The sequence below is a fragment of the Rhinoderma darwinii genome, chromosome 2, assembly GCF_050947455.1.
Source record: "Rhinoderma darwinii isolate aRhiDar2 chromosome 2, aRhiDar2.hap1, whole genome shotgun sequence".
Classification (NCBI taxonomy): Eukaryota; Metazoa; Chordata; class Amphibia; order Anura; family Rhinodermatidae; genus Rhinoderma; species Rhinoderma darwinii.
The window spans coordinates 31,196,406-31,218,838 of NC_134688.1; the positions used below are offsets into that span (position 1 = coordinate 31,196,406).

Below are 22,433 nucleotides of genomic sequence, written 5' to 3' on the forward strand. Positions count from 1 at the left end.
CCCAAAGCCCTGGGCCCCGGGCAGTCACCCCATTCACACCTTTGGTAATCCGCCACTAGTTGGGGTCAGGTCTCTGCTCTAGATAAAAATGTTTCCTTTGATTGGGATTTGTACTAATACATTGTCCCTCTTACTCCTAGCATTAATTCCTCATAAGAGTCGATGACAACCACACGTCCCAGGAGGGCAAGTCAAAGAATAAGCACATATTGTTCTACATTCAGCCGGATGTATTCAGTAGGAGAGTCCAAGGTCAGTGTATTTTATTTCCTGCATCTCTAAACGATCACACAGGGCGCATTACTGGTCAATACTGAAGGGGGCACCACCACCATAGATACACAGAGCACCCACAGCTTGTACTCCTGATCCAACACTTTGTACTCAAATCTACAAAAACACAAAAAGATGCAATCCCTAGTTGTTATAATTGTTATTTGGGCACTATATGATTAAATTATTTGGGTACAACATGGTACAACATAAGTGGGAGGGGGCCCATAGAAGATACTGCACAGGACATCAATAAACCTAAGGTCGGCCCTGGATGTAACATAATAACTGCAGCAGTAACATGCCGTCCACACTGACATGACCACTGTGGTCTAGTAACCAAAGACAACAGAACCACCAGCGCAGGAGCCACAGGAATATAGAAGATGAGTAGTGACTATTCGTTATTGTTAGCCATATATATACTGAGGTTTGTAGAACTGTCAGAAAAACCCTTTTAGGAATATTTTCTCTGGTATCTAAATCTAGAAACCTAATACCCCATGTTCTACTCTCTCGACTCCAGTCCAAAAGACTCCACAATAGACAAATTAGATGTATTCCATTAAGGATAGGTTTATATAGGAGAATAACTATAAGCTCCTGGTCCCTGATACAAAATCTATACCAGGGTCCTCCAACTATTATGTGCCATTATACTGCTGGTGTTATTTGTGTGGCAGAGGGGCATTGGACTCGCCCTGTGATAGAAAATGAAATGTGTGAAAGTAAATATATTATTATTCATTATAGATATGGGGTTATTTTATGTATGTGCATTAAACCCATTATGTATTTTACAGACATTTATAACATCTGAATATGTGGCACCAGTGACAGCCGACATGCTAGAAGATCCACTGTATATATGTAAGTATTATAGCAAACAACCTATAAAAATTCTATAATCTAATGTCATCCAGAATGTTCCTATAGAGACACATGACAAGACTGTGGGGACAAATACCCCAATGTTGTCAATAGGCTGAACATATATTTGTTGATATGATGAACCATACTAAGCGCACGTCATAATATATTTACAATTTAAACTTTTTGTTCCAGAAATACTTAAGATTGGCTGCCTGCTGCCAGGGGGACTCTCTGAAGCAATATTTCATCTATATGCGGTATGTTTATCATTACTTACTATATACAGTACCCGCTAGTAGTTCTCTGCGCTGAAAAAGTCTTGAACGGGCAAAATGCCCATAAGAAATCACAAGGAGGGCCATGTGGCCCCCACGAAGAGAGGGGTAGTATTGGGGAGTCTTAGATAGTTGGCAGGGATAGGGATAGTGTAGGTAATGTTTTTTTTTTTTTTGTCTAAATGGAGCTGTCCACATGTCTGGGAGTGCCGAGTAGTCTACAGGGAATGGTATTTGGCCTGAAGATAGATGCAAAGGCCATTAGTTGAGGGGATTAGGGGTGGAGTAGCGTAGCGAGATTTAAGGCAGGGGCTCCTTGCCAAGAACATTTGCAACTTATCAAGACCTGGTACAAGCATTCGCAAGCGCTTGGGGAGAAGTAGCGTGAGAGTCAGGATGCCGGCGGCTGCTGCAACTACTTGCAGAGGACACATTGGTGCCTTTGATCTTACAGCGCCATTGGTGAAAGTTCGGTAGCCCTAATTTAGGCCTACTCTTTTAAATCAAAACTGGAGGCGGCCGTACCACTGCAATGCCATAGACAAGGAGTTGAGTAAGTTACATTATCCAGACATTATCTGCAGACATGGGTGACAATGGATGCTGGCAGAATGTTTTTATATTTATAAGACTCAAGCAGAAAGCAGTGGAAGGGGTCAGGATATCGCCACATATAGAGCAGCCACAAGTCATGCAGCAAATGATGAGATACGTCTATGATTAGTTACTATATACAGTACCCGCCGGTCAATCTCTACACTTAGCATCATTCCAGATTAGAGATGAGCGACCTTATGAAAAGTTCGGTTCGGCTGGTTTGCCGAATTTCATGAAAAGGTTTGATTCGGACCGAACTAGTTCTGACCGAACCTGTAATTCAAGAAAGCCCCTAAAAATCGTGTATAACACCGTTTAAAAGCCCTAGAAGCCATGTATATATAACACTTTAGGTCACCCATGAGTGTATCCAAGTAGTTTTGAGCTGTCTTTAAGGCAAAGTTAGTGTCAAAGTTACGCCAACATGTATGGCTATAGGAAAACGGATGGGACACGGTGATAACTAACAGAAATCACTGCACTTGTGCATGCTGTATGCTTAATGCATTGTTAAAACAGGTACAAAAATTAACCATTTTTGGCGGCAGATGCCTGCCAGGGTTCATACATATAAGGTGGTAAAAGAAGAAGCAATGGCTTTTGACAAGCCCTCCAAAAACTTTACCCTTTTTATTGGCAGATGCCTGCCGGGGTTCATCCGTACAGATACATGGATGTAAAAGCAACAAGCAATGGCTTTTCACAAGCCCTCCAAAAATTTACCCTTTTTATTGGCAGATGCCTGCCAGGGTTCATCCATACATGGATGTAATGTAAAAGCAACAAGCAATGGCTTTTGACAAGCCCTCCAAAAATGTACCCTTTTTATTGGCATATGCCTGCCGGGGTTCATCCATACATGGATGTAAAAGCAACAAGCAATGGCTTTTGACTAGCCCTCCAGACCTGCTTGTAGCAGACGGCAGTGGAGGTGTATTGGTGGTAGTAGAGGTAGCCAATGGACAGCAAGGGTGGTAGTAGTAGTAGTAGCAGCAGCACATTAAAAGAGACTGGACAGTCACAGGACAAAGCCCTGTGGTGGGGCAGGCCTGCTTGTAGCAGACGGCACTGGGGGTGGATTGGTGATAGTAGAGGTAGTCAACGGACAGCACGGGTGGTGGTAGTAGTAGTAGTAGTAGTAGCAGCACATTAAAAGACACTGGACAGTCACAGGACAAAGCCCTGTGGTGGGGCAGGCCTGCTTTTAGCAGACGGCACTGGGGGTGGATTGGTGGTAGTAGAAGTAGCCAACGGACAGCAAGGGTGGTGGTAGTAGTAGTAGCAGCACATTAAAAGACACTGGACAGTCACAGGACAAAGCCCTGTGGTGGGGCAGGCCTGCTTGTAGCAGACGGCAGTGGAGGTGTATTGGTGGTAGTAGAGGTAGCCAATGGACAGCAAGGGTGGTGGTAGTAGTAGTAGCAGCACATTAAAAGACACTGGACAGTCACAGGACAAAGCCCTCTGGTGGGGCAGGCCTGCTTGTAGCAGACGGCACTGGGGGTGGATTGGTGGTAGAAGTAGTAGCAGCACCAACAGCGGCACATTAAAAAAAGAGTGGACAGGACAGAATCCCGTAGTAGCAGGCGGCAGTAGCAGGCGGCAGCTGCAGCAGCAATGTCAGATCTAATCAGTGGCATCAGGCACAGGGGTTTTAAAATCCTAACCGATCCACGCTTGATTCATTTTCAGAAACGTGAGATTTTCCAAGCTGTTGGCGGACAATCTTGTTCGCTTAGCGGTGACGAAGCCCCCTGCCGCGCTGAATACCCTCTCTGACGCTACACTGGAGGGTGGACAAGACAGTACACCCATGGCAAACTGGGCCAGTTCTTGCCAATGATCCAATCTGCTGACCCAGAAGTCCATGGGGTCTGGGATCAGGATTTCTGACGGAGAAAGGGCACAGTCCAGGTACGAGTGAACCTGGTTGTTTAGGTGCTGGTGATGGTGAACATCCCTTTGGTGACTACGATGTGTGTCAGGTTGGGGTATTGGATGTAAAAATTTTGTCATCATATATTCCAAACTGAATTGGCTGCTGCTGCTGCTGCCCCTGCTGCCGCCTATTGCAGAGGTAGCTCTGCCAGAGGCAGTGGAACGATGAGACAGTGGGAAGCGGAGAGTGGCCCCCCGGTCAGACATGCTTGCAGCAGGTGTTTGCCGTTTGAAAGCCGTGACAAGCTGGCTGCATAGCTTCTCTCGATAATAGGCCAATTTTGCCTCCCTCTCGGAAGGCGCAAAAAACTCCCCCATTCTGGCTTTATACCGAGGGTCTAAAAGTGTGGCTATCCAGCACTCATCTCTGCTTCATGCTAATAATACGACAGTCAGCGCGCAAGTAACGAAGCATACAGTTCGCCATCCTGGCCAGCGTTTCAGAGGGCCCAGTTGGTTCCATTTCCGCCCCATACTGCCATGGTTGTACATCATCAAGGTCGTCGTCAGACTCGTCATCATCACTGTCATGTTGCGCGGCTGCCTCGTCCCCTATCCCTTCCTGTGATTCCATCTCCAAATGCAGCTCCTCTTCAGGTCCTGTTTCCTCATCCTCATCCTCCTCCTCCTCCTCAACATCCATAGCCAGATGTGATCCTTCTTCCATCCTTTGCTGAATCATCGCTGTGAGCGTTTGCTCCATAATGAATATCAGCGGCATAACATCGTGCATTCCACTAGCGTCACGGCTCACAAATCGTGTGGCCTCTTCAAAGGGCCTCAAAACGCCACATGCATCTCTAACCAGCTGCCAGTGCCTGAGCTCGAAATTACACTGGCTCCAAACGCTGCCCGTCTGCTGCATCAGGAAATCATTCACGGCTTTCCGCTGTTCGTACAGACGGTCCAACATGTGCAGGGTGGAATTCCAGCGTGTTGGAACGTCGCAAATCAGGCTGTGTTCTGGGAGATAGTTTTGACGCTGCAAGTCCAGGAGGGTGTGCTTAAATGCTTACGAACGTCTAAAGCGAACGCAAACCCTCCTGGACATGGCCAGCACACCCTTCAAACCAACATATGACTTTAAGAAGCGTGTTATGACCAGATTGATCACATGTGCCATGCAAGGAGCGTGTGTCAGGTGACCTAGATGCAGTGCAGCCACAACGTTCTTCCCGTTAACATTGCCCAGTGTGAGTTTCAGAGGAGACAGCCAGCGTGCGATTTCCTCCTTGATGCACAGCAGCAGCTCCTGCCCTGTGTGGCTTTTCTCACCCAGGCTCAGCAGGTGTAACACAGCGTTGTGGCGCTTCACCTTGCACCTATGAAAAGAGGAGGGAGGAGGAGTGGAAGATACGCTGTGTCCTGTCGGGGATGGGAAGACCTCCATTGAGGAGGGCAAGGAGGAGGAGGAGGAGTAGGAGGAGGAGGATGGAGGAGGAGGATGGTAGGCGTCTGGTGTCCGGAGTTGAACCAGAAAGATACAAGCGTGGAGGTGGTAATGCCTAGCATTGCTGCGGTGGTGCATCGGACTGCAAAATATTGACCCAGTGGGCCGTGAAAGACATGTACTGTCCCTGCCCATAGTTGCTGCTCCACGTGTCGACGGTGGCATGTACCCTGCTGCACATGGATAATTGCAAGGACTGGCCCACCTTTTCCTCCACGTGCTTGTGCTTGTGCAAGGCAGGGACTGCTGTTTTGGAGAAGTAATGGCGGCTAGGTATTCGCCACCTAGGCTGAGTGCACGCCATCAATTGCTTGAAGCCGGCAGAGTCGACCAGGTGGTACGGCAGCGACTGCACCACCAACAACTTAGCCAGGTGTGAATTAAGCTGCACGACAAGTGGATGACTGGGTATATATTGTTGCTTATTGGACAACGATTCCGTAATGGATAACTGACGGGACGTAGGAGGAGCACTAGATGACAGTGATGATGATGACAACGAGATGGTGGATAAGGCCTGGCTACTACTTAGATGACAGGGACTTGGAGCAGAAGCAGAAGCAGCAGTGGCAGAGGGGTCTTCATTAGATGTACATGATGGTGGGGCATGTCGATTGTCCCACATGGCCTTGTGATGCCGCTCCATGTGTTTACGTAGAGCGGTAGTTCCTACATTGCTGCCCTGCCCACGCCTTACTTTCTGCTTGCAGATACGGCACTGTGCCATGTTTTCGTCCTTCGGGAAGGTACAGAAAAACCAGTCCACAATGGCCGTATTGTCTAAAATAACCCGCCCACCGGAGGAGATGGACAAGTCTGGCTTGCTGATACTGCTACTACTACCAGCAGGCACATGGCTGCTGCTACTAGTAGAACTGGGCACATGTCTTGTGCCAAAAATGCTGGTACTGGGTCTGGCACCAACAGATCCAACATTTGGACTGGAAGAGGACATGGCATGGGTGTGTTTTCCTCTACCCCGTCCTTTCACAACCTTTTTTTTACCAGACATTTCACTGCTGGAGTGCAGCAAGTTGAATCAAAACCCCTTCCCCTACTAGAGGAATGAGGCCCTTATAAAATATTATTTGGACGGGCTGAAAATGAGTGACTGTGAATAGGTGGCAGTCAGTGTATGCTGTGACTTGTATAATAGCACCAAAGGCACTGGCTGTACTTAATTAGCACGTTGAATTAAACCCTTAGACAGAAATGAGGCCCTTTTAAATTGTTATACGGACTGGTGGAAAATCAGTGACACATAAGGTGCCAGTCAGTCGGGGAATGCTGGGCGTTGTAGTACTACAAAGGCTGCCTGTAATGCAAGTTGGATGAGCCCCTTATAAAAGCTTAATCACACACTGGTTTGGCAAATGGCAATGAATGAGAATTTCTATCAGCCACTGTGCACTCAGGGAATGCTGGACGTTGTAGTACTACAAAGGCTGCCTGTATTGCAAGTGGATGTTAACCCATGCAACGGGGATGAGCCCCTTATAAAAGCTTATTCACACACTGGCTTGGCAAATGGCAATGAAGAATGGCAAATGGCAAATGGAGAATTTGTATTGCAATTTGGATGTTGATTGTTGAGAGTAGAGTAGACTCCCGCTGTAGTGGATGAGCCACTTCGATTGCTGGATTCCTGACTTTTAGATTCCTAAAGCTTTCCCTAACTGCACAGAGATGCTATCCCTACAGCTCCTGTCTCTAAAATGGCCGCTGAGCTCCGTGCATAGACTTTTATTGCAGGCTTGAGCCTGCCCCTATGCTGCCTCCCGATTGGCTGGTAGAGCCGTTTGCAAGGCATTATGGGGTAGCCTGATCTCAGGTGATATTTTGAAATCCTCCATTTTAGATCTAACATGTGGCAGGCGCCAAAATGTAGTCGGGTTCGGTCAAAACGGGTTCGGCCGAACCCGGTGAAGTTCGGATTCGCTGCGAACCGAACTTTTCACGATGTTCGGACCAAAACCGGGTTCGGTTGTCCCGGTTCGCTCATCTCTATTCCAGATGTCTCCTCTAGTTTTCTGATTTGTAAATGTATTGAGCTGACAGCAGCTCAAGATAGGAGGGCAACTTACCTGCAACGTACCTGGAACATATTGCACCAAACAGGGGTATACATAGACACCAGAGGGCCCCTGTAAAAGAACAGTATATGAGCCTTAGCTCTCCAACCATATATCATCTCCCATATCATAGAGCATCCCCTTATGTCTCTCCATCCTCCAGTAATTGTGAGCTATGAAATTCATTGTCTCAATGCTTTACATGCAATCTGACAGTAGGATGCTACTAGCTACTTTTAGGGTGATAGTGGACCCCCTTACCCGCTGGACACCGATGCAGCTGCCCGGGTCTCACATATGGTATGTCCACCCATGATTTATGTGAGAAAGTCATATGGGAAAAGCACTCTGATAAGTTAAAAGATGGTTGCCCATTAGGCCTATGCATTTAATAGCCACTGATTTCAAGTTGTGTAACCGCTGAGGGGTTATATTATATAATACTGTACATGGTAATGCCGTGGTGAAGGAAAGGTACAGGGTTCAGGAGCCTTCTCTACTACTTAGTGTAACAGCGCTGGGCACTTGTGCCAAGTATTCCACACTTAGCCCCAAACTTTGCTAGCAGTCAGGGGAGACACTGCTCACCTAACGGTTGTCATTACTACAAGTAATAAAAGCGGGCGGTAGAAAGCGGACCTATCCATGCTGCCCGTCACCCTGGGGTCCACAGCGTTTAGCTGCAGGATTATAGGGGTATGGGTGGCAGGACTTCTAGTATAGTTACTCTGTATCTATTTGTGAATATGTGTATGAACCCTCTCAGAGACCCCATAATAGTTTACTGTTGTGATGTAATAAGAATATAGTTCATTATTCTCAGTTGAATCACATTATTATGAGCAGCAGCTAATCTAGAGTAACCGCCGTGTGCAGCATGGACAGCAGTTATGTAAGGGGGTGATACGGCCCTTCTAAAGTGAACTGTCTTCCCTGTGCATCTTTCATGTTTAGTGGTATTTTTCTTCTGTGTTATCCTGTGTATGCCTGTCATATTATTAGCAGCCACAAGGTGTCACTGCAGGACGAGTGACTGAGGAGACAGAGCTGGGTGACAGGAAGTGGAAGTGAGGGAGAGCGAGGTGACTCAGGGGGAAGAAAGAAAGAGGACTTGTGTGACAGAGAGGGGGCACAGTGACCAGGCTGCCGCCATTTGTAGGAGAAGGATCCTTGGCTCAATGTTCCTGGAGGAGGACTAGCTGGACATTCACTACAGCTCAGCAGTGTCAGGAGACACAAGGGAAAAGATGTCGTCTTCTTCAACAGAGGAGCAGAAAGCAGAGGTAAGGGTGGTATGCCGCGTGGTAGTGAGTAGCTCTCACTCTGACCCGCGGAGGCGCACGCGGTAATATATCCGCCGGACTCACGCCGTAGCCAAAGGGCGAGGGGCATAGCTTCCACCTTTGGGGATTCCGCAGTGTGAGTGGTAGCACCACAGTGATCCGCGGAGACGGCCCATTTCCTTCTTGAGACCCGCCGGGCCGGGTCAGTGAGCGCCAGGCGCAGCCACCCATGAGCTGGTAGGACTCCCACGAGGGCGAGTGCCTCAGCTACTGAGAGACTTGATTTGAATACTGTATTGTCGTTATTTGGCCTGTTTGAAATTGTGATTTTCAGTAAACCGTTTATTTGAAAAGAACTGAGTAGTGTTGTGGTGTCCACGTTTAGTCTTACCTAACAGTTAGACAGGCTGGGAGTGACTCAATGAGGTGCTTGTCGGTTGTCTCTGGTATCTGGAGCCATGCTGACTGCAGTGCATCCCACATTTGCTGGAGGGTGCGTGGGGGAGGATCCATAGAGCGAACAAGATGATCGAGATGGTCCCACAGATGCTCTATTGGGTTCAAGTCTGGCGAATTAGGGGGCTGAGAAGTACTTGGACATCTTAGTCGTGCTCTTCCAACCACTGTCGGACATTTCAAGCCATGTAACTTGTCGCATTGTCTTGCTGTGAGATTACATTTTCCCCAGGGAAGACAAACAGCATGTATGGGTAGACACAATCTGCAACGATGGATTCATACACAAATCGGATCAGAGTACCTTCCACATGGATGAGTGGGCTCAGAGAATGCCATGAAAAAATTACCCAGAAATTTCCAGCAATGTTTGCAGCAATATTTGCAGAGTATTTGTTCTCTGATGTTTCTCGCCTGACACCCCAACGTCCATACGTTCGATTGAGCAGAAAACCTGACTCATTGGAGAAAGCAACCCTTTGCCAATCATCGGTAGTCCAATTCCGACACTGCCGTGCAAATTGAAGCCTTTTTTTCAGAGTGACCATCCATCTGCTTCAGAGCCCCATACACAGTGGGGTTCTCTGAACTGTTCTTTTATACACACGTCTGGTGCCCCCCTATACTGTGTGTGGGGCACTAAAAAGGGATTATACTCTGTGTGGTGCACTATATAGGGCATTGTACAATGGGGTGGCATTATACTTTTTTATGGGGCATTTTTTATGATGGGGAGGGGCGCCGAAAGATAATTTTGCATGGGGCGCCATCTATCCTAAGGCCGGCCCTGATACCAGGGTCCTCCAACTATCATGTGCCATTATACTGCTACTGTTATTTATGTGGCAGAGGGGCTATTGGAAAGTAAATATATTATTATAATTCATTAGAGATATGGGGTTATTTTATGTATTTTACAAACATTTTAAACATCTGAATATGTGGAACCAGTGACAGCCGACATGCTAGAAGATCCACTGTATATATGTAAGTATTATAGCAAATAACAACCTGTAGAAAATCTATAATCTGATGTCATCCAGAATGTGCCTATAGAGACACATGACAACCAAGGCTGTGGGAACCAAAGTCGTCAATAGGCTCAACATATATTTGCTGAACCATACTAACCACACTTTATAATATCTCTGTCTACCAGCTTACTCGAGCTCTATGTTCTGCCAACGACCTTAGATTAAAATCCTCCATAATCCGAACCTCCCACTCTTGTCTCCAAGATTTTTCTCGCACTGCACCAGTCCTCTGGAATGCGCCACCGCAGACAATCAGATTAATTCCCAATATCCACAGTTTTAAACGTGCCCTGAAAACACATCTTTTTGGACAATCCTATAACATTCCCTAATCTGACTCCTTTCCTTGGCCCCATTAGTCCTCAGAAAAAGATTCCTTCACACTCCTTGCACCGTACTGCATTTCATGTCCGTTATACACGGATACTGGCTGGTGACCGGCTAATGTAGACTTGTGTGTACTACCCCATGTGTATAAAAGATGGCTGGACCATTGTACTGAACAAACACTTTTACACTTTGTGTCTCCCTTATTTCCTCATAGATTGTAAGCTCTTGCGAGCAGGGTCCTCAATCCTCCTGTCTGAATTGTAAACTAGCTTTGTCACTATGTAATGTCTGATATTGTCTGTTTATGTTCCCTCTAAATTGTAAAGTGCTGCGTAATATGTTGGCGCTATATAAATAAAGATTATTATTATTATTATTAAGGTGGGCCATGTGGCCCCCAGGAAGGGGTAGTGGTGGGGAAGTATGAAGAGTTTGGTAGGAATAGGCATAGTGTAGGCTAGGTTTTTTTTTCGTTCAAAATGGAGGTTTGTACCTGAAGATTAGGTGTAAGATAATTGTGTGAGGGGATTAGGGGTGCAGTAGAGGTAATTGGTTGAGGGGATTAGGGGTGCAGTAGTGTAGGGGGATTTTAGTCAGGGTTGCCCTGCCTAAAAAGTTTGCGACACATCAAGGCCTTGAGGAGGTGGGAACTAGGGTGCTGGCGGCTACTGTACGTCAAGTTCAAAGCACCACAGGCTGGAAGTTCAGTAGGCTTAATTTAGGCCTGCTATTTCAATGTGAAACTGGAGGTGGTCATAGGACTACGATTCAATAAACAAGTAGTTGAGTGAGTTGTGTTACCCAGTCACGGTCTTCAGGCATGGGTGACAATGAATACTGGCAGAAGGTTTTTATATTTCAAGGAATCTGCAAAAAGCAGCAGAACAGACCAGGATATCGCCACGTATGGAGCCCCCACAAGTCTTGCAACACAAGGGCTGTTTGGTTGGAAATGTCCTAGCATCGTAGAAACAAGGCAGGTATCCTCAATGGTATAAGCCTAGAAAAAATTTGAGGGAAACATGGCAGGATGATGGGCAAAATGCCAGGGCCCTTGCGCAGGGTTCCTGAGAGGGTGAGGGCAGCATGATCCCAGGAGGGCCTCATAGTCTGAACATGGGGGTTGTCAAAATGTTTACAACACAGGGTACTGTCATAATGTTTGTAATTACAGGAGCAGTTTTTTGGAACGTGAAGAGCAGCAGAGAAAGCAATTCACTACAGGACCACTGGAAGGACAGGTGATCATATGACTAGTAGTGTAGCAATGGAAGAAGAAGGCATGGCAACAGCAGGTGGGCGAGTTTTATTCTGATCTTTCAGATGATTATGAGTGGTCTAATGTTGAGGATAGTAGGGCTGATGGGCAAGATGTTGAAGATGCTGAGCAAATGTTCAAACAGGATGAAAGAAGAAGGTAAAAGCAAGTAAATAAATTCCGGACAATGGTATCAAAAGTATTTGTAAGGCAGAGGCGTAGCTAGGTTCTCCAGCACCCGGGGCAAAGATTCAGTTTGGCACCCCCCCCCAACCTCTTTCCCGACATCTCCTTCCCCCTCGCCGTGTTTGTTTTCTCTACCAATCGACGTGTCATTTCTTTTTATGTAACGCGAGCATAAAATTATTTGTACATTTCACAAGCAATATGGTTCTATACACAACACCAGAACCAAGCTCGGTACATATATACAGCCCCAGAACAAATACAGCTCAATTTAGTGCAACCCCTGCCGTATAGGTTTGTACGGCGTAAAACTACAGCTCCCAGCATAGCCCGAACAATGATAAGGATATGCTGGGAGATGCCGTTTCACAAAAAATAAATCCTATCATAATCATACCACCCATCATCTCGCTGCAGATCATACAGTGACTACATTACTGATTAGAGGCAGAATAAACATTTACATTAAGTGACTCACCGGTGACGTCTCAGATTCTAGTTCTTTTTCTCCATTTGGTCCAGACCTCTATGATGACTTCTCCCGGTCCATTTCTGCAGTTTGCTGCTCAGATGTCTTCAGCTTCTCACTTTTCCAACATTTCTGCACCTATAAATAAATATAAAGTTATCATTATACCACACACTATAAATAAATATAAAGTTATCATTATACCACACACTACACCCCTAAATATAATAGCGCCAAACACTGCACCTCTAATTATAATAGCACCATACACCGTGTCCCACACACACACAGTGCCCCCTGTAGATAATGCCTGCCATAGAGCCCCCTGTAGATAGTGCCTGCCATAGAGCCCCTGTAGATAGTGCCCCCATATAGACCACCCCTGTATATAGTGTCCCACAAATAACTCCCCCTATAGTGCTCTACAGATAGCCCACCCCTGTATATAGCACCCTGTAGATATAGCCCACCCCTGTATATAGAGCTCTACAGATAGCCCAACCATGTATGTAGCCCCCCTGTAGATATAGCCCACCCCTGTATATAGTGCTCCACATATAGTCCACCCCTGTATATAGTGTTTCACAGATAGCCCACCCCTGTATATAGCCCCCCCTTGTACATATAGTCCACTCCTGTATATAGTGCTCCACTAGATAGTCCACCCCTGTATATAGTGCTCCACAGATAGCCCACCCCTGTATATACTATATACAAGGGTGGGCTATCTGTGGAGCACTATATACAGCAGTGGACTATATGTACAAGGGGGCTATATACAGGGGTGGGCTTTCTGTGGAGTACTATAGGGGGAGCTATTTGTGGGATACTATATACAGGGGTGGTCTATATCTACAGGGGGACTATATACAGGGGGACCATATCTACAGGGGGACCATATCTACAGGGCTGGGCTATACACAGGGCTGGGATATACACAGGGCTGGGATATACACAGGGGGGCTATATCTACAGGGGTGGGCTATACACAGGGGGGCTATATCTACAGAGGGGGGCTATATACAGGGGTGGGCTATATACAGGGGTAGGCTATATACATGGGGAATATATCTACAGGGGGCTATATCAACAGGGCTGGGCTATATACAGGGCGACTATATCTACAGGGGGGGGGCTATATACTGGGGTGGGCTATCTATGGAGCACCATATACAGGGGTGGGCTATATCTACAGGGGGCTATATACTATATAGCCCACCCCTGTATATGGTGCTCTATAGACAGCCCACTCCAGTATATAGCCCCCCCTGTAGATATAGTCCCCCTGTATATAGCCCCCTGTAGATATAGTCCCCCTGTATATAGCCCAGCAGATATAGTCCCCCTGTATATAGCCCAGCCCTGTAGATATAGTCCCCCTGTATATAGCCCCCTGTAGATATAATCCCCCTGTATATAGCCCCCCTGTAGATATAGTCCCCCTGTATATAGCCCAGCCCTGTAGATATAGTCCCCCTGTATATAGCCCAGCCCTGTAGATATAGTCCCCCTGTATATAGCCCAGCCCTGTAGATATAGTCCCCCTGTATATAGCCCAGCCCTGTAGATATAGTCCCCCTGTAGATAGACACCCCCCGTAGATAAAGCCCCCCGCGAGTAGACAAAGTCCCCCCCGCAGATACAGCCGCACATTTCTATTACAATTTTTTTTAAAAACAAAACATTTCAAACTCACCTTATTCCCGCTCCCACGCCGTCCGGCAGCCATATAGACCTGCTCTCTTCTGCGCAGGTCTCCAGGGGGTTGAACACAGCGTCTATGAAAGGCGCTGATTGGCTGGGCAGGATGACTTTCCCTGTCAGTCAGTCAGCGCCTTTCATCGACGGAAGCGTCACTGGTACAAAAGGTACCAGTCGCTTCATTCGTGGAAAGGCGCTGAATGGCCGGGCACGGAACGTGCCCGGTCATTCATTTCTTCTAATTGTACCTGTGTCCTTGCGACACAGGTACAATTATAGTGCAGGAGGAGGTGGCGCTGGCGCCCCCCTCTGCACTGCACCCGGGGCACATGCCCCGCTTGCCCCCCCTAGCTACGCCCCTGTGTAAGGGCTTCGGGGAAATAGTAACAAGGGTGCCGCCAGCTGTTGCAGTTCCTTGTCAAGGGAAAAAGAGGCAGATAAGGTTACTAGAGATTGGGTGAAGGGATTTTTTTTTAAATATTGCAGTGTTATGGTGGTGAAGCAGGGCCCCCTTTTTTAATCAAATGCCAATAAAAAGGAATGATGCCCATAAAGAAGGCTAAGTATATAATAAACTATATCTATTGCATCTAAATGAATCATCAGTTAACGATGCAATAGACAAGTAGTTGAGTGAATTGCATTACTCAGGCAGGAGTTGCTGGCATGGGTGACGATGGATATTTGCACTGTGTTTTTGTGCCTACAGGACTCAAGCGGGAAGCAGTGAAAGGGGCCAGGATAATGCCACGCATAAAGCATCCAGAATTCATGCAGCACAAGTACTTGGACTTGGGATGTAATAGACTGTTCTGAAGCCATTTGTTGGCGAGGAAGGCAGTTGGCGTTCGAAACGCGTAAGCTGTTTTGTATCACCACTTCACCAGTTGTGGTTTAAGAAGTTTGTTTCTAATAAAGTCCTCAGATTGGATCGCTAGACCATATTTTCTACTGTTTGCTGTACATTTGTTGGACACTGGTAGTCAGGGAGTCACGAAGATTGGTCATGGTGATCAACGGCTACATGGGTAGAAGGCCAGCTGCATGCAGGCAGGCATGCCTGTCCCTAGAAGTGGGATTGGTTGCTTGGTGATGCAGCACAAGGACTTGGGATGCAATGGACGGTTCAGACAGCATGGTGTAAATTGGCCGGACATAGGTCTTCATTTGCTAACAACCTGCAAGCAAGGCAGAAGATTGTTTAAAAAACGAGTAATTGGTGAGGGCAAAGTAAGTCAGTTGCACGTTTTCCTTACGCCCCGCCTATTTACATAGGTCAGACCCACAACCTTAAGTATTTGAATTACAAATAGTACACATGATCCCATTCAGCCCACCTAAAAGGAATACAGACCACACACCAAACCGCCTATTGGCATACAGGCAGGGGTGGGATTCAAATTTTTAACAACAAGTTCTCTTTTTTTCTCACAAAGACATATGCGCCGTGGAAAGGGAGCGCTCGCATTGTATCGCGCCATGGAAAATTATTCTAATAATCAAATAAAACAATTACAATATTCCAAATACACCCTATATTAACCCTTTCACGCCGCAGCCCTTTTTCAGATTTTCATTTTCGTTTTTCCCTCCCCACCTTCCAAAGGACATAACGCCTTTATTTTTCCGTCAATAAAGTCCTATGAGGGCTTGATTTTTGCGGGTCAAGTTGTAGTTTTTCGTAGCACCATTTATTTTACCGTATAATGTACTAGGAAACGGGAAAAAAAAATTATTTGTGGGGTAGAAAATGAAAAAAAACAGCGATTCCGCCATGGTTTTTTTGCGCAACATTTTTACGGAATTCACTGTACAATTAAAACAACATGTTAATTTTATTCTATGGGTCAATACGATTACGCCGATACCAAATATGTGTAGTTTTTTCTATATTTTACTACTTTTACAAGTAAAAACCTAAGTGTAAAAAAGAAAATTTATTTTGTTTCGCCAAATTCTGAGAGCCACAACTTTTTTATTTTTCCGTCGATTAACTTGTATAAGGGCTTATTTTTCTGCGGGATAAGCTGTAGTTTTTAATAATACCATTTTGGTGTAAATGCGATGGTTTGATCGCTTTTTATTTCATTTTTTGCGGGAGATTAGGTGAACAAAAAATAGAGATTCTGGCGTCTACAATTTTTTTTTTTTTACGCCGTTCACCGTGCGGGTTAAATAATGATATATTGTGATAGTTCAGACTTTTACGGACGTGGCGATACCAATTATGTTTATTTATTTAATTCTTTACTATGCTCTAGGGGGAAAATGGGAAAAGTTTTTTTTTTTAACTTGTAATTAAAAAAATTTTTTTACACAAAACAAAAAAACTTTATTGAACTCATTTTTACATTTTTTATTAGTCCCCCTAGGGGACTTCAACCAGCGATCAATAGATCGCTTGTACGATATACTGCAATACTAATGTATTGCAGTATATCGTGATTCTGACAGTCTCCTATGAAGCCCTGCCGGAGGCAGAGCTTCATAGGAGTACCAAGATGGCGGACCTGGGGGACTTCATCAGACCCCCAGGCAGCCGTGTGAACCAACGGCTCCCCCCGATCTCGCCGCGGGGGGGGCCGTTGAGACGTTACAGGGGGTCGCCCCCCTGTTTTTAGTAATTTAAATGCTGCGATCTCTATTGAACACGACATTTAACGGGTTAAACAAGCGGGATCGCGCTAAAGCGCGATCCCGCTCGTAGCCCGGAAGTGTCGGCTGTAACACACAGTCGACACACTCGCTCTGTGGAGCGGACTCAGCCCGTGAGCCCGCTCCATATTCCCCCACCCGGCGTGCGCCGTATATATACGGCGGATGTCGGGAAGGGGTTAAAGTTGACTCTAAATAAAGAAATTCCATGTCCAGAATGTTTAACTGGATTTCCACACTATGTATATAATTACATAAGCCTACATACCTACTTACCCACGGACACATCATATTAAAATCACCAATTACATATAGACCTATATGTGCACATTCAATATACTGAGCGTGCTCAGCCCATTTAGTTAGGCTGTGCACTGTGAGAAAGGTGGAGGACAGTGCGCCGTGCGCATTAAGCGATGAAAAAATCTCCCAGGCCAAGTTTGGTACATAAATACAACACCAGAACCAAAATCATACATATATATAAAACCAGAACCAAGCTCAGTACATAAATACAGCACCAGAACAAAGCTCAGAACATATATATATATATATATATATATATATATACACACACACACACACACACACACACACACAACACCAGAACCAAGTTCAGCACATAAATAGAGCATCAAAACCAAGCTCCGTACATAAATTCAGCACTAGAACAAAGCCCAGTACATAAATACAGCACCAGAACAAAGCTCAGTACATATATACAACACTAGAACCAAGCTCAATACAAATGTACAACTCCAGAACAAAGCTCAATACATATATACTGCACTGAAACCAAGCTCAATACATATATACAGCACCAAAGAGATGATCAGTTAATATACACAGTACCAGAACAAAGCTCAGCACATAATACATCACCAGAACCAAGCTCAGTACATTCTGTATATACTGCACCACAACCAAGCTTAGTACATAAATATATCACAAAAACCAAGCTCAGTACATGTATATATGTTTTGAGCTTGGTTGTTATGATGCATATATGCACTAGGCTTGGTTTTAGTTCTGTAGCCAGCCTTCCTGTCCTCTGCACCGGTGTCTCTCTGCTCTGGGACGCAAGCATGCTCTGCTCTCTCTTCCAGACTGTGCCCGTAGAGTGCTTGCGCGATCACCAGGAATATTGCTCCCAAACTTTTCCAGCACACTCTGGGCTTTTTAAGGAACTCCGCCCACTTCCTCAGTGCCTGCGCAATGTTGTTGCTGACCTTGTGTTGGTCTGCAAAGGTTCCATAGCCAGTTCCTGTATCCAGTGTCCGTGACAACTTCAGTATCCGTGTCTGGTGTCTGTGTCAAATCCCGTGTCCTTGAAGATTTCAGTATCCGTTGTCCATGACAAGTCCAGTATCTGCCTCCATTGTCCGAGACCAGTTCTGCTTCCGATAATAGAGCACAAGCCAGCTTCCGATAACCCAGCACAGGTCATCTTCTAATAATCCGGCACAGGCCCACTTCCAAAAATCCAGCAAAAGCCAGCCTCCAGCTATCCGGCACCAGCCTGCCAACCAGATACCACTGACTAGTGACGGTCCTATATTTGTTTGACCAGCTGCTACTCCGTTATGGTGTAGTGGTCCAGCGTGTCCACAAACACGATGGTATTACACTGAGCTCGATTCTGGTGCTGTGTTTATATGCTGAGCTTGGTTCTGAAATTGTATATATGTACCAATCTTCTCTTTAGTGCTGTATATATGTATTGAGCTTCTCTTTGGTGCTGTATATATGTATTTTGCTTGGTTGTTCTGATGTATATAACTCCAGGACCAAGCTAAGTACATATATACAGCACCAGAACCAAGCTCAGTACATATATACAGCACCAGAACAAAGTACAGTATATATATGGAGCACAAGCACAAATAACCCCTGCCATATGTTTGTATAGCATAAAACCACAGTTCCCAGTATAGCATGAACAATGGTAAGGATATGCTGGGAGTTGCTGTTTCACAAAAAAGAATGATACACCCATCATCTCGCTGCATATCATACAGTGACTACAGTACTGATCAGTAACAGGAAGAATAAACATTTACATTTAGTGACTGTAATGTCTTCTCAGATTGGAGTCGTTCTTTTTCTCTTTTCTTTTCCATCCAGTCCAGACCTCTATGATGACACCTCTTGGCCACGACCTATTTCTGCAGGGTTTGTCACTCAGATGTCTTCGGAAGCTAATTTTTCCAACATTTCGCACCTATAAGCCAAGAAAAAATTCTCATGGTGCCACACTCTATGCCCCTGAATATAATAGTGTAATACACTGTGCCCCTGAATATAATAGTACCATACCCTGTGCCTGTCAAGATCTAGGGGTATGTGGACCAACTAAGCCGCTGTGCCCTAGTGGAGTGCGAGCTGGCAAAACAACAGTCTATATCAAAAGTCTATGCAAAGTCCTAGCACTAGAGTACCTGAAAGAGTCCAGACAGTAGCAGAGACTTTGGCACGGATGGAACTTGATGTGGCAGATGACGCTAGACGTGGCGGATGATACCAGATGTGGTATATGACAGCAGGTGAGGAAGATGACACCAGTCGTGGCGGATTATACCAGAGGTGGTATATGACAGCAGGCGTGGCAGATGACACAACACGACTCCAACACTAGATAAGGCACAGGAACTAACACAGTACGGGATACAGTACGGGGCTGTACCCCAACATAACCATCTAATCTGACGGAGTTGGAGCAGTTTTGCCTGGAAGAATGGGCCAAGACTCCAGTGTCTAGATGTGCTAAGCCAATAGAGTCTCACCCCAAGAGACTTTTCTCTGTAATGGCACCAAAAGGCGGCACCACGAGAAAGTATTGACTTTCAGAGGGTGAATACATATCACAATAAAGTTGTGTTTTTTATCTTAATGATTGTTTGGTTCAAAATAAAAATATTTTGCAGGTTCAAAATAAAAAATAATTTGCAGGTTCAAACCAGTAGGCATGTCATGTAAATCAAATGGTAGAAACCCCCTAATCTATCATGGATTCAAATGAGTGTAACCACTTAAATGGGATCTAATAGACAATTCAGAACTTGCAGGATAACCAACTCCTGGATTTAATGGGGAGGGGGTGATGAGATTAACCCAGGGGCTGTCAGCCTTCGTTTTGATTAGGGGAGATATGGATGTCCAAATGGATAATCAGCCCAAGAGCTTTGGATTTGATTGAGGTGGGGGAGGAGAATCAATGGACCCGACCAGAATCTTTGGATTTGATGGAGGGAGAGGAATTGAGACCAGTCCAGAAGTTTTGGATTTGATGGAAGGGGGGGGGGGGGGATTAATTTTCCTAGGGTGGAATAAACTCTAAATTTGACCCTGCCCGCTATACTTATTATACAGCTTCATTGCTTAGTAAACATATGTATCCCAACCACATGAAGAACATGAGTACAAGCCAATCCTAAATTTCTCTATTTCTATAACTGGACAGGAGTAATATGAGTCATTGGTTTTGCTTGTCGATTTGACGATACAGTATCTGGTTTATATCACTTCTGGAAAATTCTCCTATTTGGAGTTTCAGGATCTATAAAGCTTCTATAATGTAAGACTTATAATCGGTGATGGAACATCTGATTAATAAGAAGGTGACAAGTACAACTTCACAAGGTACAACAACAAGATTGGATTTCACATTTGACTCATTTTGGAGTACAACGTGTTATTACTTCAGATTATGGAAAGTTGTAAATGAAAAGTCAAAAATTTTATATAATATTTAATTTATTTATAAATCACAGAACTCTAGAGCACCAGGCATTTGGGTCTATACATAGAAGGAATAGTTTTCTCTACAGCTGTTTGAGATTTAGAAATCCTACAAAGAGCATCTCTAGAGGACCTGGATCAACTGTGCATTACATGGACATCCTATTAATTTCAGTGGGAAACTGCAATGCTTCATATCCGCTGAAGTGGCGCTGTAGGGAAATTAAAAACTTCCTGTTAGCAAAATCAGCGCTCCAAAAGCTAAATGGCGTGCCTTCCCTTCCGACTCCTGCCGCTTGCCCAAACAGCAGTTTATGACCACAAGTTTGGTATTTCTGTACTCTGTAGAAGTTGCTTTACAAATGTTGGGGTGCTTTGCCTCATTTATTTGTTGAAAAAAATTTAAATTTTAAGGTAAATCTACATCTTATTGGAAAATAATATAATTTTTCATTTTCACTGCCCAATTCTAATGAAATCTATGAAACACCTGTGAAGTCAAAATGCTCACTACACCTCTAGATGAATTCCTCAAGGGGTGTAGTTTCCTAAATGGAGTCACTTTTGGGGGGTTTCTACTGTACTGGTACCTTAGGAGCTTTACAAATGCGACATGGTGCAGAGAAATTAATCCAGCAAAATCAGCGCTCCAAAAGCTAAATGGAGTGCCTTCCCTTCCGACTCCTGCCTGTCACGAAGCGGGTTAGTGGACCCACTAGGCCATACCGCCGTAGCGGGAAGGCAGCTGGCCAAACCACAGGAAACCCCAGAAATATAATGTCCCGCACAAGGGTGCCTGAATAGTCCGGATGGTGGCCGCAGCTCTGGCACAGATGAGATGGGTGCAGCGGATGGCGCCAAACGTGGCGAATGACACAGGAGCCGCAAGTTGCGCCAGACGTGGTGGATTCCTCCGGACGTGGCAGATGACACAGGACGTGGCGGATTGCGCGGACGTGGCCGATGACACAGGACGTGGCAGATTCCTCCGGATGTGGCTGATGACACAGGACGTGGCAGATTCCTCTGGACGTGGCAGATGACACAGGACATGGCAGATTCCTCTGGATGTGGCAGATTCCTCTGGACGTGGCAGATGACACAGGACGTGGCACGACTTGATACTAAGGCAAAGCACGGGAAACAGGAACGGGGAACAAAGCACGGGTAACAACAGGAACGGGAAACACTAAGGGACCATTTGCAAGACAGACAGGGAAAACTAACAACGCTCAGGCAAGGATTAGAAGGCCTTCTTATAGACCAGGAAATCGTGGCAGTTGATGATGATGACGATTTCCTTATTGCACGCACTGGCCCTTTATGTCCGGGTGCGAGTGTGCGCGCGCACCCTACGGGACACAGCCGAACGGAGCGGAAGTGAGCGCTGGTGTCTCCTAGGAGGGAGACGGGGACCAGCGCTCACAGATACATGGCTGCGGGCGTCGGGAGGTGAGTGAACACGACGGCCCGCGGCCATGGACGCTACACTGCCGCTTGCCCAAACAGCAGTTTATGACCACATGTTTGGTATTTCCGTACTCTGGAGAAGTTGCTTTACAAATGTTGGGGTGCTTTTCCTCATTTATTTGTTTAAAAAATTTAAAATTTTGAGGTAAATCTACATCTTATTGGAAAATAATTGAATTTATTCATTTTCACTGCCCAATTCTAATGAAATCTATGAAACACCTGTGTGGTCAAAATTCTCACTACACCCCTAGGTGAATTCCTCAAGCGGTGTAGTTTCCAAAATGGGGCCTTTTTTTGGGTGTTTCCTTTATTTTTGCACCACAAGACCTCTTCTAACCTGACATGGTGCCTGAAATATAATTTAAGAAAAGG

At 45.6% G+C, this 22,433-nt stretch overlaps 1 long non-coding RNA gene across 6 annotated transcripts in view; it reads left to right on the forward strand.

Annotated features, from left to right (window-relative positions):
• Positions 1-22,433, forward strand: part of LOC142742088 (uncharacterized) — a 58,635-nt gene that overhangs the window by 15,469 nt on the left and 20,733 nt on the right. For 3 of the 6 annotated variants that reach the window (XR_012881292.1, XR_012881288.1, XR_012881293.1), the window contains exons 9-13: positions 141-252; positions 1,077-1,143; positions 1,339-1,403; positions 8,481-11,822; positions 14,905-15,052. This is a non-coding gene — a long non-coding RNA (uncharacterized LOC142742088). Of the gene's footprint in view, positions 1-140; positions 253-1,076; positions 1,144-1,338; positions 1,404-8,480; positions 11,877-14,904; positions 15,053-22,433 lie in introns of all 6 variants that reach the window. The other 3 variants (XR_012881290.1, XR_012881291.1, XR_012881289.1) reach the window with 3 other exon arrangements.